Genomic DNA, 16,193 nt, shown 5'->3' on the forward strand with positions numbered 1-16,193 from the left:
TGTTCCTGCTTTTCATTCTTTTTCACATCACTTTGCCTTGCTAACTTTACAGTACATACCATCATTTGGAATCACATTGATCCTTTGGTGGCCTTTTTATTGTCTTGTTCTCTGTCACCCCACTCACTAGAATGAAATCCCCTTAACAATGCAGAAACATGCCTGTCTGAATCGCAGCTGTAATCCAAGGACAGAACTCTAGATAATAAACACTCAGTAAATTTTTTAAATATATTTATTTTGATAGGTTTTGAGGTACAAGTGGTTTTTGGTTACATGGATGAAATTACATAGTATTGAATTCTGAGATTTTAGTGCACCCATCACCCAAGTAGTGTACATTGTACTCAGTATGTAGTTTCCAAATGACTGAATAAATAATGGGGTGATAAAAATACTAATTAGAAGGCTGCCGTGTGTGCCTAACATTATGGGTAGAACTTTAATTAATATATTAGAACATGAATATATTAGTGTTTACTAAAAATTAGTGAGCATCTACATCCAAAAATTTCTTTGTTCATTTATAGTTGTTAAAATAATTAATTAATATTTAAAGTAATTAAATAAATAACAAGGATCAAGACCAGTTTAAAGATTGCCAGCATAGGCGTATAACAGCATCTTGCTATCCGACTTAAGTCCTAACTTTAACCAATGCATATATGTGTTTTAGGTGCATTTTTACCTCTTTGGAACATTAAGGTCACTATTTCTCACATATTTTTTGCAGCTGTTCTAGTACAAGAAGACTTAAAATTTCCTTGACTTGAGGCAGTTGGTTAACAATTCTTGAACAACATAAGAGGGCTGCAATTGAAATGTATTCTTTTGAATCAAGAAGTTGAATATTTGTCAGCACTAAAACAAATACTTTCTTTAAAACACACAATTTAGAAAATATTTTAAAAGGCTTTCTATTAGGTTTTAATGAATTCATTTTTACATCATAAAGTTGATATGTGGTCATTTGTTCTAAGAAAAATAACATTTGTAAAAAATGTGTGTGTGTGTGTGTGTGTGTGTGTGTGTGAAATGAAAGCCTCCAGCATATAGTGGTCATTGTACTTGGCACTAGAAATATAACAGACAAACTACATGGTTCATGTATTCATGGAGCTTAGGGTTCAGGGGAGAAAATTATAAACATTTATTTGTCATATAGTCTATTTAATAGGCAATTACAGCAGCATGGTAACTGCTATAACTAAGTCCTGTAGAAGCACATAAAAGGGGCACCCATTCTCTACTGGCAGTGAGTGGCAGGGCAGAGGGTGATCATTGCTGGCTTCCTGGTGGAAGCCATGGCTAAGTTAACACTAGGCAAAATGTTTGAATAAAAATCAGCTAGGTAGCCATGGGTGCAGGCAGGCCAGGTGAGGGATTTGGCAGCTAATAGGGTTTGAAAAGGAGGGAATGAAAGGCCAACAGGAGAACTGAAAGTACCTCAGCATAACAAGAAAATGGCTCCATATGATTAGGCACATTACATCTATTATTTGAGTTTAATCACTCCAGTTTATAGAATTATTATTTTATATGAAAATGATTTTATTAGTGAGCATAACTGAGATCTTTATTCTTCTCAATGTCCAAGCCTCTACAAAACTTGTTGCTAAGGTGTGTTTAGACACTTGTTGGTTATAATCCTACTGAATAGAGTGCTCACTTGCCAAATTAAGTGGTAACTTCATCAGCCCTGATAGCGTATTTTTCCAAGTATTTGATTTACTAAAGCAAAGTGGCTTAGGGGATTATCAAAATAGATCACTTAATCATACAATATATAAAAAATATTTACATAGTAAAATATTGTTCATGTTAAACTACACTGAAAGAATAAACTTTCACTTACAGGCACAATTCATTCAACCTTTTTGAAAAAAAATGTTTTAAATACACAAAATAGATGAATAACTTTGAACTAGATCAATAACTTGGAGAAACTGCAGAGATGAGAAAAATATTAAATTCTTGCTCAGAGTTTTCAGCGATAACTGCTGGGTGCTTTTATTTTTTCATTATATTGAAAAGGAGACAGTGATTGTTTCCTGAAAGCTAAGGAGAATACATCAAGGAAATACATTTGATCCAGAAAGAGAACAGTGCTCAAATGGATTTGACATTTTTGACCTTTAGTAGAGTACCCTGCCTTGGTCTTTGTTTGTTGTGAGCACATAGAGTTACTGGAGTCCAAAATCCCATAAGTGGCAGGAGGAGTAGGCCTGGGGGTTCATGCTTGGTAATGAGAGAGAATGACACAGGGAAGGCAGAGTAGACCCACTTTGCCTCAAGTGAGATATTCTAGGTAAAATGAGATTTTAAAAGGAAATAAGAACGTGATTACTGCCTTAGTCTGTTTCTACCGCTGTAACAGAATACTGAGCCTGGGTAATTTATAAAGAACAGAGATTTATTTCTTAAGGTTTGGGACACTGAAAAGTCGAAGGTTGGGAAGCCTGCTATCTGGTGAGGGCCCTCTTGCTGTGTCATTCCATGGTGGAAGGCAGAAGGGCAAGAGAGCAAGCATGCAAGAGAGAAGGAAGGAAACCAAACTCATTTGTTTATCATAACCCAATCCCATATTAATGTCTTTGATCCATTCATGAACACAGAGCACTCCCTGGTGAACCTAATCACCTCTTAAAAGTCCCATGTCTCAGGCCAGGCGCAGTGGCTCACGCCTGTAATCCTAGCACTTTGGGAGGCTAAGGCGGGTGGATCACAAGGTCAAGAGATCGAGACCATCTTGGTCAACATGGTGAAACCCCGTCTCTACTAAAAATACAAAAAATTAGCTGGGCATGGTGGCACGTGCCTGTAATCCCAGCTACTCAGGAGGCTGAGGCAGGAGAATTGCCTGAACCCAGGAGGCGGAGGTTGCGGTGAGCCGAGATTGCGCCATTGCACTCCAGCCTGGGTAACAAGAGCAAAACTCCATCTCAAAAAAAAATAAATAAATAAAGTCCCATGTCTCAACATTTTTGACTGGGGACTAAGTTTCCAACAGATGGACTTTGGGGGCACATTCAAACCATAGGAATTTTATAACCTGGCTATATATCTTCTGAGACATTTAGAAAAAAATACATGTGATAATATATTCATAAAATGTGGACTACTACTAATAGAAAAGCTTCAAGTTCAAAGAATTTTAAGTTCTTTTGGACAGGTTATTACAAATGAGGTATCAGGGTTTTGTGTTTTTATTGCTGGAGTCACTTATTTGAAATCAGACCAGGTCAGCAACCACTGGCTGTTATTACTATCTCATGGTTGTAACTGATCTTATGAATTGTGGCTACACCTGCCATGTTCTTCTCAGCAGAGACATTAAAGAAATGCCATATGGTAGGACAGAATGACACTAAATTAGAGGAAAAGAGACTCAGGTTTTGGGGGTCCTATTCTACTGCAAATTAGCTGTTTGTCCTCAGGTAAGTCACCTAAATTATAGGAACTCTTGCTTAAACTCTGAGAGAGCTTTCCAGATCTATAAGCTTATTATTCAAAAATTAGACCTCAAATTATACTACTTTGATCACCGATAGCACAGTGGAAGAATTAATTAAAATCACAAACTAAAGGACATATCATTCCTCTCTCCATCAAATAGGTTGTTCAGGGAAGAGAGTTAAAGAAAAGAATGAACTCAGAGTCAAACACAATTTGAAATAACAAAACTGCCTGTGGCAAATGATTTAATTGTCAGCAGGGCTGTCTGACAAGCTGAATTGAAGAATAATGAAAGCCCTCTGGTTCCAAAACGTCATCATTGGGATTTTCAGCATTCAATGAATTGAGCCTAGTCACAGTTATAATTCAACAAGGTTGCAAATGGATCACCTATCCAACACACGCTCTTCTCACTTATATCAGTCCAGTACATCAGTGTGGACAAGTGCTCAACCCAGAATAAGCCTGAAACCTTTACTCAGGAAAAGAAGTAGGACCATCTATAATCTGCGATTTTTCATAACAGATTATTGTTGATTGCATTTCTCTCTTTTTTTTATCTTACTTTCTTCCAACCAGTTAGTTCAGTTTTCTAATTAAAACAACTTTTTTGGCGGTTTTCAAGATGGCCGATTAGGAGGAAGTCGGGATCGCAGCTCCGAAAGAAGGCGCAGAGGGTGAGTGGACGCCGCATTTCCAGACAGATTTTTACTGACCACAGACCAGGGGATTAACAGGAGGAAGAGCCACACGGTCACCAGCGCCGCTGGTTTGAGCGGAGCGGCGCGCCGCTCGGCCTACGCCCTGAGGTGGGGGGCGGCGGATCCACGTACAGAGCGAGAGAGACTGAATCACCTCTGAGCCAGCAAGGGGAGCTGAAGCAGGGATTCAAGCCAGGACACTCCCGGGAAAGGGCGCGCCACGAATCTCAGAGCCGCTGCTTTGACTGATGCAGCGGCTCACAGGGCAGCGGATTTTTACTGCCCACAGACCAGGAGATTCACAGGTGGCGAAGGTCCACGGGTTGCCAGCGCCGTTGGTTGGACTGGCGCGGCTGCTCTGCCTGCACCCGAGGCAGGGAGCAGCGGCCCCTTGTGCAGAGTGAGCGAGACCGGATCCCCTCTGGGCCAGCAAGGGGAGCTGAGGCAGGGACTCAACCCAAGAGTTTCCTGGGCAAAGAGGACGCCTCCGGAAACATGGCTGAACACGGGACGGTCCAGCTCTGTGGAGGAGGGGCGTCACCCACCGGGAAACACCCTGCAGTTCCCAGGACAATTTGCCCACAGCAGCTCAACGAAGCCTCTGCAGGCTGAGTGTGACTAGGCTGCCACCTTGTGGGCAGGGAAAACCATTGCAACAGCGGAAAATCATAACGCCCTAAATCCCTGGGACAGACCACCTAGGGGGAAGAAAAGGGGGTTTATGAGTTCAGCTACTACAGACTTAAAATTACCAAAATCAGAAAGACAGCAACTACAAAGTCGATAGGTGGATAAATCCACAAAGATGGGAAGAAACCAGCGCAAAAAGGATGAAAACACCCAAAACCAGAACACCTCTCCTCCTACAAGGGACCACAACTCCTCACCAGCAAGGGAACAAGACTGGATGGAGAATGAGCGTGATGAAATGACAGAATCAGCTTTCAGAAAGTGGATAATAAGAAACTTCCGTGAGCTAAAAGAACATGTTCTAACCCAATGCAAAGAAACTAAGAACCTTGAAAAAAGACTTGACGAAATGTTAACGAGAATGGACAACTTAGAGAGGAATATGAGCGAATTGATGGAGCTGAAAAACACAACACGAGAACTTCGTGAAGCATGCACAAGTTTCAACAGCCGAATTGACCAAGCAGAAGAAAGGATATCAGAGGTCGAAGATCAACTCAATGAAATAAAACGAGAAGGCAAGATTAGAGAAAACAGGGTAAAAAGGAATGAACAGAGTCAACAAGAAATATGGGACTATGTGAAAAGACCTAATCTACGTTTGATAGGTGTACCTGAATGTGACGAAGAGAATGCATCCAAGCTGGAAAATACTCTTCAGGATATTATCCAGGAAAACTTCCCCAACCTAGCAAGGCAGGCCAATATTCAAGTCCAGGAAATACAGAGAACACCACAAAGATATTCCTCTAGAAGAGCAACCCCAAGGCACATAATCGTCAGATTCGCCAGGGTTGAAATGAAGGAGAAAATACTAAGGGCAGCCAGAGAGAAAGGTCGGGTTACCCACAAAGGGAAGCCCATCAGACTTACAGCAGATCTCTCAGCAGAAACCCTACAGGCCAGAAGGGAGTGGGGGCCAATATTCAACATCCTTAAAGAAAAGAACTTTCAACCCAGAATTTCATATCCAGCCAAACTAAGCTTCATAAGTGAAGGAAAAATAAAATCCTTTGAGAACAAGCAAGCACTCAGAGATTTCATCACCACCAGACCAGCTTTACAAGAGCTCCTGAAGGAGGCACTACACATAGAAAAAAACAACCAGTACCAGCCACTCCAAAAATGCACGAAATGGTAAAGAGCATCAACACAATGAAGAATCTGCATCAACCAATGGGAAAAACAGCCAGCTAGCATCAAAATGACAGGATCAAATTCACACGTAACAATATTAACCCTAAATGTAAACGGACTAAATGCCCCAATCAAAAGACACAGATTGGCAAATTGGATAAAAAGCCAAAACCCATCAGTGTGCTGTATCCAGGAAACCCACCTCACAAGCAAGGATACACAAAGGCTCAAAATAAAGGGATGGAGGAAGATTTACCAAGCAAATGGAGAACAAAAAAAAGCAGGAGTTGCAATTCTCATCTCTGATAAAATAGACTTTAAAGCAACAAAGATCAAAAGAGACAAAGAAGGACATTACATAATGGTAAAAGGATCAATGCAACAAGAAGAGCTAACGATCCTAAATATATATGCACCCAATACAGGAGCATCCAGATACATAAGGCAAGTTCTTAAAGACTTACAAAGAGACCTAGACTCCCACACAATAATAGTGGGAGACTTCAACACCCCATTGTCAATATTAGACAGATCAACAAGACAGAAAATTAACAAGGATATCCAGGATTTGAACTCAGACCTGGACCAAGCAAACCTAATAGACATTTGCAGAACTCTCTACCCCAAATCCACAGAATATACATTCTTCTCAGCACCACATCACACCTACTCTAAAATTGACCACATAATTGGAAGTAAATCACTCCTCAGCAAATGCAAAAGAACGGAAACCATAACAAACAGTCTCTCAGACCACAGTGCAATCAAGTTAGAACTCAGAATTCAGAAGCCAACCCAGAACCGCACAGCCTCATGGAAATTGAACAACTTTCTCCTGAATGTTGACTGGATAAACACTGAAATGAAGGCAGAAATAAAGATGTTCTTCGAAACCAACGAGAACGAAGACACCACATACCAGAATCTCTGGGACACATTTAAAGCAGTCTCTAGAGGAAAATATATAGCAATAGGTGCCCACATGAGAAGAAAGGAGAGATCTAAAATTGACACTCTATCGTCAAAACTGAAAGAGCTAGAGGAGCAAGATCAAAAAAATTCAAAACCTAGCAGAAGACAAGAAATAACTAAGATCAAAGCAGAATTGAAGGAGATAGAGACACGAAAAACACTTCAAAAAATCAATAAATCCAGGAGCTGGTTTTTCGAAAAGATCAACAAAATAGACAGACCACTAGCCAGACTAATAAAAAAGAAAAGAGAGAATAACCAAATAGATGCAGTAAAAAATGATAAAGGGGATATCACCACAGATGCCAGAGAAATTCAAACCATCATCAGAGATTATTACAAACAACTCTATGCACATAAACTAGAAAACCTGGAAGAAATGGATAAATTCCTGGACAGTTGCCTCCTCCCAAGCCTAAACCAGGAAGAAGTCGAAACCCTGAATAGACCAATAACAAGGTCTGAAGTCGAGGCAGCAATAAAGAGCCTACCACCCAAAAAAAGCCCAGGTCCAGATGGGTTCACAGCCGAATTCTACCAGACATACAAAGAGGAACTGATACCATTCCTACTGAAACTATTTCAAATAATCCAAAAAGAAGGAATCCTTCCCAAATCATTTTATGAGACCAACATCATCCTAATACCAAAACCCGGCAGAGACTCAACAAGAAAAGAAAATTACAGGCCAATATCCATGATGAACATAGATGCAAAAATCTTCAATAAAATACTGGCAAGCCGATTGCAACAGCACATCAAAAAGCTTATCCACCATGATCAAGTAGGATTCATCCCGGGGATGCAAGGCTGGTTCAATATACGCAAGTCTATAAATGTAATTCACCACATAAACAGAACCAAAGACAAAAACCACATGATTATCTCAATTGATGCAGAGAAGGCCTTCGACAAAATTCAACAGCCCTTTATGCTAAAAACTCTCAATAAACTAGGTATCGACGGAACGTACCTCAAAATAATAAAAGCTATTTATGACAAACCAACAGCCAATATCATACTGAATGGGCAAAAACTGGAAGCATTCCCTTTGAAATCGGGCACTAGACAAGGATGCCCTCTCTCACCACTCCTGTTCAATATAGTACTGGAAGTTCTAGCCAGAGCAATCAGACAAGAAAAAGAAATAAAGGGTATTCAATTAGGAAAGGAGGAAGTCAAATTGTCTCTATTTGCAGATGACATGATTGTATATCTAGAAGACCCTATCATCTCAGCCCAAAATCTCCTGAAACTGATAAGCAACTTCAGCAAAGTCTCAGGATACAAAATCAATGTGCAAAAATCACAAGCATTCCTATACACCAATAATAGACTTAAAGAGAGCCAAATCAAGAACGAACTGCCATTCACAATTGCTACAAAGAGAATAAAATACCTAGGAATACAACTAACAAGGAATGTAAAGGACCTCTTCAAGGAGAACTACAAACCACTGCTCAACAAAATAAGAGAGGACACAAACAGATGGAGAAACATTCCATGTTCATGGTTAGGAAGAATTAATATCGTGAAAATGGCCATACTGCCCAAAGTAATTTACAGATTCAACGCTATCCCCATCAAGCTACCAATGACCTTCTTCACAGAACTGGAAAAAACCACCTTAAACTTCATATGGAACCAAAAGAGAGCCCGCATAGCCAAGTCAATTCTAAGCAAAAAGAACAAAGCAGGAGGCATCACACTACCGGACTTCAAACTCTACTACAAGGCTACGGTAATCAAAACAGCATGGTACTGGTACCAAAACAGAGATATAGACCAATGGAACAGAACAGAGGCATCGGAGGCGACACAACATATCTACAACCACCCGATCTTTGACAAACCTGATAAAAACAAGCAATGGGGAAAGGATTCCCTGTTCAATAAGTGGTGTTGGGAAAACTGGCTAACCATATGCAGAAAGCAGAAACTCGACCCCTTCCTGACACCTTACACTAAAATTGACTCCAGATGGATTAAAGACTTAAACATAAGGCCTAACACCATAAAAACACTAGAAGGAAACCTAGGCAAAACCATTCAGGACATAGGCGTAGGCAAGGACTTTATGACCAAAACACCAAAAGCATTGGCAACAAAAGCCAAAATAGACAAATGGGACCTAATCAAACTCCACAGCTTCTGCACGGCAAAAGAAACAGTCAATAGAGTGAATCGGCAACCAACAGAATGGGAAAAAATTTTTGCAGCCTACCCATCTGACAAAGGGCTGATATCCAGAATTTACAACGAGCTAAAAAAGATTTACAAGAAAAAAACAAACAAGCCCATTCAAAAATGGGCGAAGGATATGAACAGATACTTTACAAAAGAAGACATACAAGAGGCCAACAAACATATGAAAAAATGCTCATCATCACTGGTCATTAGAGAAATGCAAATCAAAACTACATTGAGATACCATCTCACACCAGTTAGAATGGCGATCATTAAAAAATCTGGAGAAAATAGATGCTGGAGAGGATGTGGAGAAATAGGAACACTTTTACACTGTTGGTGGGAGTGTAAATTAGTTCAACCACTGTGGAAAACAGTGTGGCGATTCCTCAAGGACCTAGAAATAGAAATTCCATTTGACCCAGCAATCCCATTACTGGGCATATATCCAAAGGATTATAAATCGTTCTACTATAAGGACACATGCACACGAATGTTCATTGCAGCACAGTTTACAATAGCAAAGACCTGGAACCAACCCAAATGCCCATCGATGATAGACTGGACAGGAAAAATGTGGCACATATACACCATGGAATATTATGCAGCCATTAAAAATGAGGAGTTCGCGTCCTTTGTAGGGACATGGATGAACCTGGAAACCATCATTCTCAGCAAACTGACACAAGAACACAAAACCAAACACCACATGTTCTCACTCATAGGAGGGTGTTGAACAAGGAGAACACATGGACACAGGGAGGGGAGCACTGTACACGGGGGTCTGTTGCGGGGGAGTGGGGGGGACAGCGGGGAGGGGAGTTGGGGAGGGATAGCATGGGGAGAAATGCCAGATATGGGTGAGGGGGAGGGAGGCAGCAAATCACACTGCCATGAATGCACCTATGCAACAACTTTGCATGTTTTTCACATGTACCCCAAAACCTAAAATGCAATTAAAAAAAATAAAAAAATAAAAAAAAAATAAAAATAAAAAAAAACAACTTTTTTAGTCAGTGCCTGTAAGAGTTATCTACTTAAAGTGGTTTTGATTCACCATTTTGAGTCTACTTTATATTATGCATACTTATTCTCATTTTAATGCCAGGACTGTTATCCTCTTGCTTAATATTATCCAGTGCTTCCCCCTAACAATTCTTTATCTGTTTATTAATTCAAATATTTAGGTGCCTAGTATGTGTCATATTTTAGGTATAGAACAATAAATAAAATAGATACAGCCTCCACTCTACTAATTTTACAATACAATGTGAGACACAAACAAGTGATTATTAAAATAAAATGCTGGATTGAAATAGAGAGCAAATACATACAGAAAGAGCACCTGACCTAAACCTATGGGGTGAGAAAAGCTCTGTAGAAGTAGTAATCTTACTTAATGGATAGACAAGAAAAAAGGGTATGCAAAGTATATGCAAAGCCTCCAAAGTCCAAATGATTATGGCATGTTATTTCAGTCTGATGAGAATGAGAGTAGAAGAGATTTGGTTAGGAGTTAGGCTAAAGAAAAACAGAAACTAGACTGAAAAGGAATTTATAAGCCACACTTAGGAGTGTGGGATTAAATCTTAGCAGGTAGAAACCCATAAAATATATTTTTAAACAAGATGGTAGAATTATTATATTTGCATTTTATTAAAACAATTAATCTGGCTAAGGTAGGGGAGAGAGAGGAAGAAAAAAAAATAAACAGTAAAAAGTCCAGTCAAAAGACTATCCTATTGTCAAGAAGAGAAGAGACATAGAAGGCATCTCGATGCACTCAGGAAGTAAGGTAAGCTTGAGAGAAGGGGATAAAGGAGTTAAGAATAATTCCCAGGTTCTGGGATAGATGGTGCCAACATTTATGTAGATGGGGAATATTGGAGGAGGACTGCACTGGGGAGTTAGGGAAATTTTGATGAGCATGACAAAAAAAGCAGTAGGATACCAATTTCTATTCAACAATTTTCTGAGAAGCTGCTGTGCATCACACACTATACTGGGCATTGTGGATGCAGTATAGAATAAGGCACACATTTTTTATCTACTCTCTTGATTCTTACCATCCATGAAGGAATATAGAAGCAAACACAACTAATTATAAGTATATTGATAAATGCTATAAAAGGGCAGTATGAAAAGGTACAGGCCAGAAATACAAATACCTATCACATGTTCTCACTCATGTGTAGAAGCTAAAAAACTTGATCTCATGGAGGTAGAGAACAGAATGATAGATACCAGAGGTTGAGTGGGGTGTTGGGGAGGGGATGAAGACAGATGAGTTAATGGGTACAAATATACAATTAGATAGAAGGGATACATTCTATTATTTGATAAAAGAGTAGAGTGACTATGGTTAACAACAAAATATTGTATATTTCAAAATAGCTAGAACAGTGAATTTGAAATGTTCCCAACACAAGGAAATAATGAATGCTTGAGGTGATGGATATTCTAAATACCCTGACTTGATCATTACATATTCTATGCATGTAACAAAATGTCACCTGTATCCCAAGAAAATGTACAAATATTATATATCAATAAAAATAAATTTAAAATTAAATCAATAAATGAAAAGGTACAGGGAATGTAATATACCTTGAAGGTGTTAAAATACCTCCTAAAAAATTGGTATAAAACAAAAAAAGTATTATACCTGAAAAGAGATGCCTGATCTATAAATAAATGGCAGGCCTACTTTACATTTGTTTTTATAATATGATATATAAAACTATTGAGATATTAAGCTTTGAAAGATAATATGGTTTGGATTTGTGTCCCCTCCCAAATCTCATGTCACAGTGTTATCCCCAGTGTTGGAGGAGGGGTGTGGTGGGAAATGATTGGATCAAGGAGGCAGATTTCCTTGCTTGCTGTTCTAATAATAGTGACTGAGTTTTGAGAGCTAGTTGTTTAAGTGTGTAGCACCTTCCCTTCTTTCTCTTACTCCTGCTTCAGCAATGTAGGATGAGCTTGCTTCCATTTCCACTTCCTCCATAATTGTAAGTTTCCTGGCCTCTCCAGTAATGCTTCCTGTACAGCTTGCTGAACCATGACCCAATTAAACCTCTTTTCTTTATAAATTACTCAGTCTTATACAGTTCTTTTTTTTTTTTTTTTTGGGAGATAGAGTTTCGCTCTTGTTACCCAGGCTGGAGTGCAATGGTGCAATCTCGGCTCACCGCAACCTCTGCCTCCTGGGTTCAGGCAATTCTCCTGCCTCAGCCTCCTGAGTAGCTGGGATTACAGGCATGTGCCACCATGCCCAGCTAATTTTTTGTATTATTAGTAGAGGCGGAATTTCACCATGTTGACCAGGATGGTCTCGATCTCTTGACCTCGTGATCCACCCGCCTCGGCCTCCCAAAGTGCTGGGATTACAGGTGTGAGCCACCACGCCTGGACCTCATATAGTTCTTTACAGAAGTACAAGGAAGGACTAATACAAGATGCCATACTTCTTTTTTTTTTTTATTGCATTTTAGGTTTTGGGGTACATGTGAAGAACATGCAAGATTGTTGCATAGGTGCATACGTGGCAGTGTGATTTGCTGCCTTCCTCCCCTTCACCTATATGTGGCATTTCTCCCCATGCTCTCTCTCCCCAATTCCCCACCCCCCACCATCCCTCCCCTATTTCCCCCCAACAGACCGAGTGTATAGTGCTCCCCTCCCTGTGTCCATGTGTTCTCATTGTCCAACATCCGCCTATGAGTGAGAACATGCGGTGTTTGATTTTGTGTTCTCGTGTCAGTTTGCTGAGAATGATGGTGTCCAGGTTCATCCATGCCCCTACAAAGGACGTGAACTCATCGTTTTTGATGGCTGCATAATATTACGTGGTGTATATGTGCCACATTTTCCCTGTCCAGTCTATCATTGATGGGCATTTGGGTTGGTTCCAGGTCTTTGCTATTGTAAACTGTGCTGCAATGAACATTCGTGTGCATGTGTCCTTATAGTAGCATGATTTAAAATCCTTTGGATATATACCCAGTAATGGGATTGCTGGGTCAAATGGAATTTCTATTTCTAGGTCCTTGAGGAATCACCACACTGTCTTCCACAATGGTTGAACTAATTTACACTCCCACCAACAGTGTGAAAGTGTTCCTATTTCTCCACATCCTCTCCAGCATCTGTTGTCTCCAGATTTTTTAATGATCGCCATTCTAACTGGCGTGAGATGGCATCTCAATGTAGTTTTGATTTGCATTTCTCTAATGACCAGTGATGATGAGCATTTTTTCATATGTTTGTTGGCCTCATGTATGTCTTCTTTTGTAAAGTATCTGTTCATATCCCTTGCCCACTTTTGAATGGGCTTGTTTGTTTTTTTCTTGTAAATCTGTTTTAGTTCATTGTAAATTCTGGATATCAGCCCTTTGTCAGATGGGTAAGCTGCAAAATTTTTTTCCCATTCTGTTGGTTGCTGATTCACTCTAATGATTGTTTCTTTTGCTGTGCAGAAGCTGTGGAGTTTGATTAGGTCCCATTTGTCTATTTTGGCTTTTGTTGCCAATGCTTTTGGTGTTTTGGTCATGAAGTCCTTGCCTACGCTTATGTCCTGAATGGTTTTGCCTAGGTTTTCTTCTAGGGTTTTTTATGGTGTTAGGTCTTATGTTTAAGTCTTTAATCCATCTGGAGTTAATTTTAGTGTAAGGTGTCAGGAAGGGGTCCTGTTTCTGCTTTCTGTATATGGCTAGCCAGTTTTCCCAACACCACTTATTAAACAGGGAATCCTTTCCCCATTGCCTGTTTTTGTCAGATTTGTCAAAGACCAGATGGTTGTAGGTATGTTGTGTTGCCTCCAAGGCCTCTGTTCTGTTCCATTGGTCTATATCTCTATTTTGGTACCAGTACCATGCTGTTTTGATTACTGTAGCCTTGTAGTATAGTTTGATGTCTGGTAGTGTGGTGCCTCCCACTTTGTTCTTTTTGCTTAGAATTGACTTGGCTATGCAGGCTCTCTTTTGGTTCCATATGAACTTTAAGTTGTTTTTTTCCAGTTCTGTGAAGAAGATCATTGGTAGCTTGATGGGGATAGCGTTGAATCTGTAAATTACTTTGGGCAGTATGGCCATTTTCACGATATTGATTCTTCCTAACCATGAACATGGAATGTTTCTCCATCTGATATTGTCCTCAGATAGAGGACGTATCAGATATTAAACTGATAAGATCAGATACTACACTTGATCTTAGCCAAAAGGCCGAGAAGCGATGATGCTATACTTCTTAAGCTTTGTAATGAGAATCCCAAAGGTATGTTTATAAGCAAATTTTATTTTTGTAATTTACTTTTTTACTAAGATTTTTATGCATGAAATATATTATTGAATAACTTCTATGAGCCATTAGTACAGTTGTGATGGACTATTAAAAATGTGATTTAAGTGATGGAAGATGAGATTTATTGAAACTAAATGATTTTAGCTTTGACTTAGAATTTATGTTGTTGGCCTTGATCAGACAGTATAGAGTTATGGAAAGTTTACGATCTAGTAGTAATTTTTCATGGTCATTCATAGCTCTGCCACAGAAAAACTGATTTATAAAAGCTTTCCTAATAAGCCCATGCTACTTTAACAGCATTTTAACCTGTTTTAAACTTGTATCCACCTCCCACTATTGTCTAATGTTGTTTTAGTTGTATAATGGTCAGATATTTTAAATATAACTTGTTCTCCTACATTCCTTACTAATTTCATTATAGATTTTGGAAAATGCATTAACAGTGGTTGGTATGAAGGGATGAACTTAATTGTACTATCAGTATTCATGTGGAAGTCTAATAATAAAAGACAATAAGGAGTGTAACTAAAGGGGTATGAAGTTTTCAAACTTTTACTCCCTATTAAGTGCTCATTACAATATCAAGGCAAAATGAAGACTTTGATTTGTCGGTTGATATCCCAGCTAATTGACTCTAATTCCTTGATTAAAAAGTTGGCACAAGTAGTTGAAATCAGTTATAGAATCTCTATAATCAGGCTGGGGACAAAGAGGAAGGTGAAGACTTCATTTTTCCACATATATTATGCAGATGAATGATGTTTAGCATTTAGCAGTTTATTTCTCTAACCATAAGATTGGGGAGATTTCTATTTTTGTCACCTGTCTGATTTAAATTTTATGCAATGAACTTATGCTTCTTTCATAAACAGGAAAGAATTAATTCAATTACGGTTCCTTCTCTATCTTAGCATATGTAAATATTTCAACAGACTCAAAATTATCTACAAGTCTTTTAAGGTTATTATAATGTTAACAAATTTCTAGGGAGCAGCGTATTTTTTTTTAAGAGTTTAAAATTATTACCTGGACAGAGCTACCATGACTAATATAAATGAAATAAAAAGTACTTGGAAGCATTGTAATTAGAATTTTTTACCTTGGGAAAAAAAAGTGCCACAGACAATAAATTAAATGGTAGTCTACATTATGATGCAGTTATTGGTATTAGAACTCTCCATTTGACTGCACACTCTAAAATTTTGTTTGTGTTCTAAAATGTGATACATTATCTGGATATGAGACTCAGCGAACTGTGCAAAGGAACAGACAATGTACTTAAAAACTCTTAACAGAGATGGTCTATTTTCAGAAGAGACAGAATTCAGAATGACAACAGCATAGTTTGTACATTTATAAGAATAATGTTAAGTTGTACTATTTTAGTGAACTTACAAAGTTCCAATCATTGTCCTCAGCATAGCTTTCTCGTATTGTAGATGTAGAAACTAAGGTCTAGGATAAAAGAATAAGTTTCTCAAATCATTAAAGAGTACAGAAAGAATTTGGACCAAGCTTATATGATAATTCTAGACTGTATCATCTGAACTACTCTTATTAGTTAATATTAATTATTCATTAGAATTTATATGAGGTCTTGGTGGATAAAAGAAAGGCAAGCTTTATTTACCATTATTTGTGATAAAAATCCATTCATAATTGAATTGGTACAATTTCAGTGACTGTTAAACTGGATATCTAAAAAGAGCTGATAAAATATTGAGCAGATTCTCTATAATTTATATG

The 16,193-nt window shown here is 38.7% G+C and overlaps 1 pseudogene; it reads right to left on the bottom strand.

The window, feature by feature from the left end:
• Positions 1–14,271: 14,271 nt before the first annotated feature.
• Positions 14,272–14,377, bottom strand: LOC135274111 (U2 spliceosomal RNA; annotated as a pseudogene).
• Between the last annotated feature and the right edge of the window lie 1,816 nt (positions 14,378–16,193).

The sequence above is a fragment of the Aotus nancymaae genome, unplaced genomic scaffold (genome assembly GCF_030222135.1).
Source record: "Aotus nancymaae isolate 86718 unplaced genomic scaffold, 86718_ANA_hifiasm-v0.15.2.pri h1tg000010l, whole genome shotgun sequence".
Classification (NCBI taxonomy): domain Eukaryota; kingdom Metazoa; phylum Chordata; class Mammalia; order Primates; family Aotidae; genus Aotus; species Aotus nancymaae.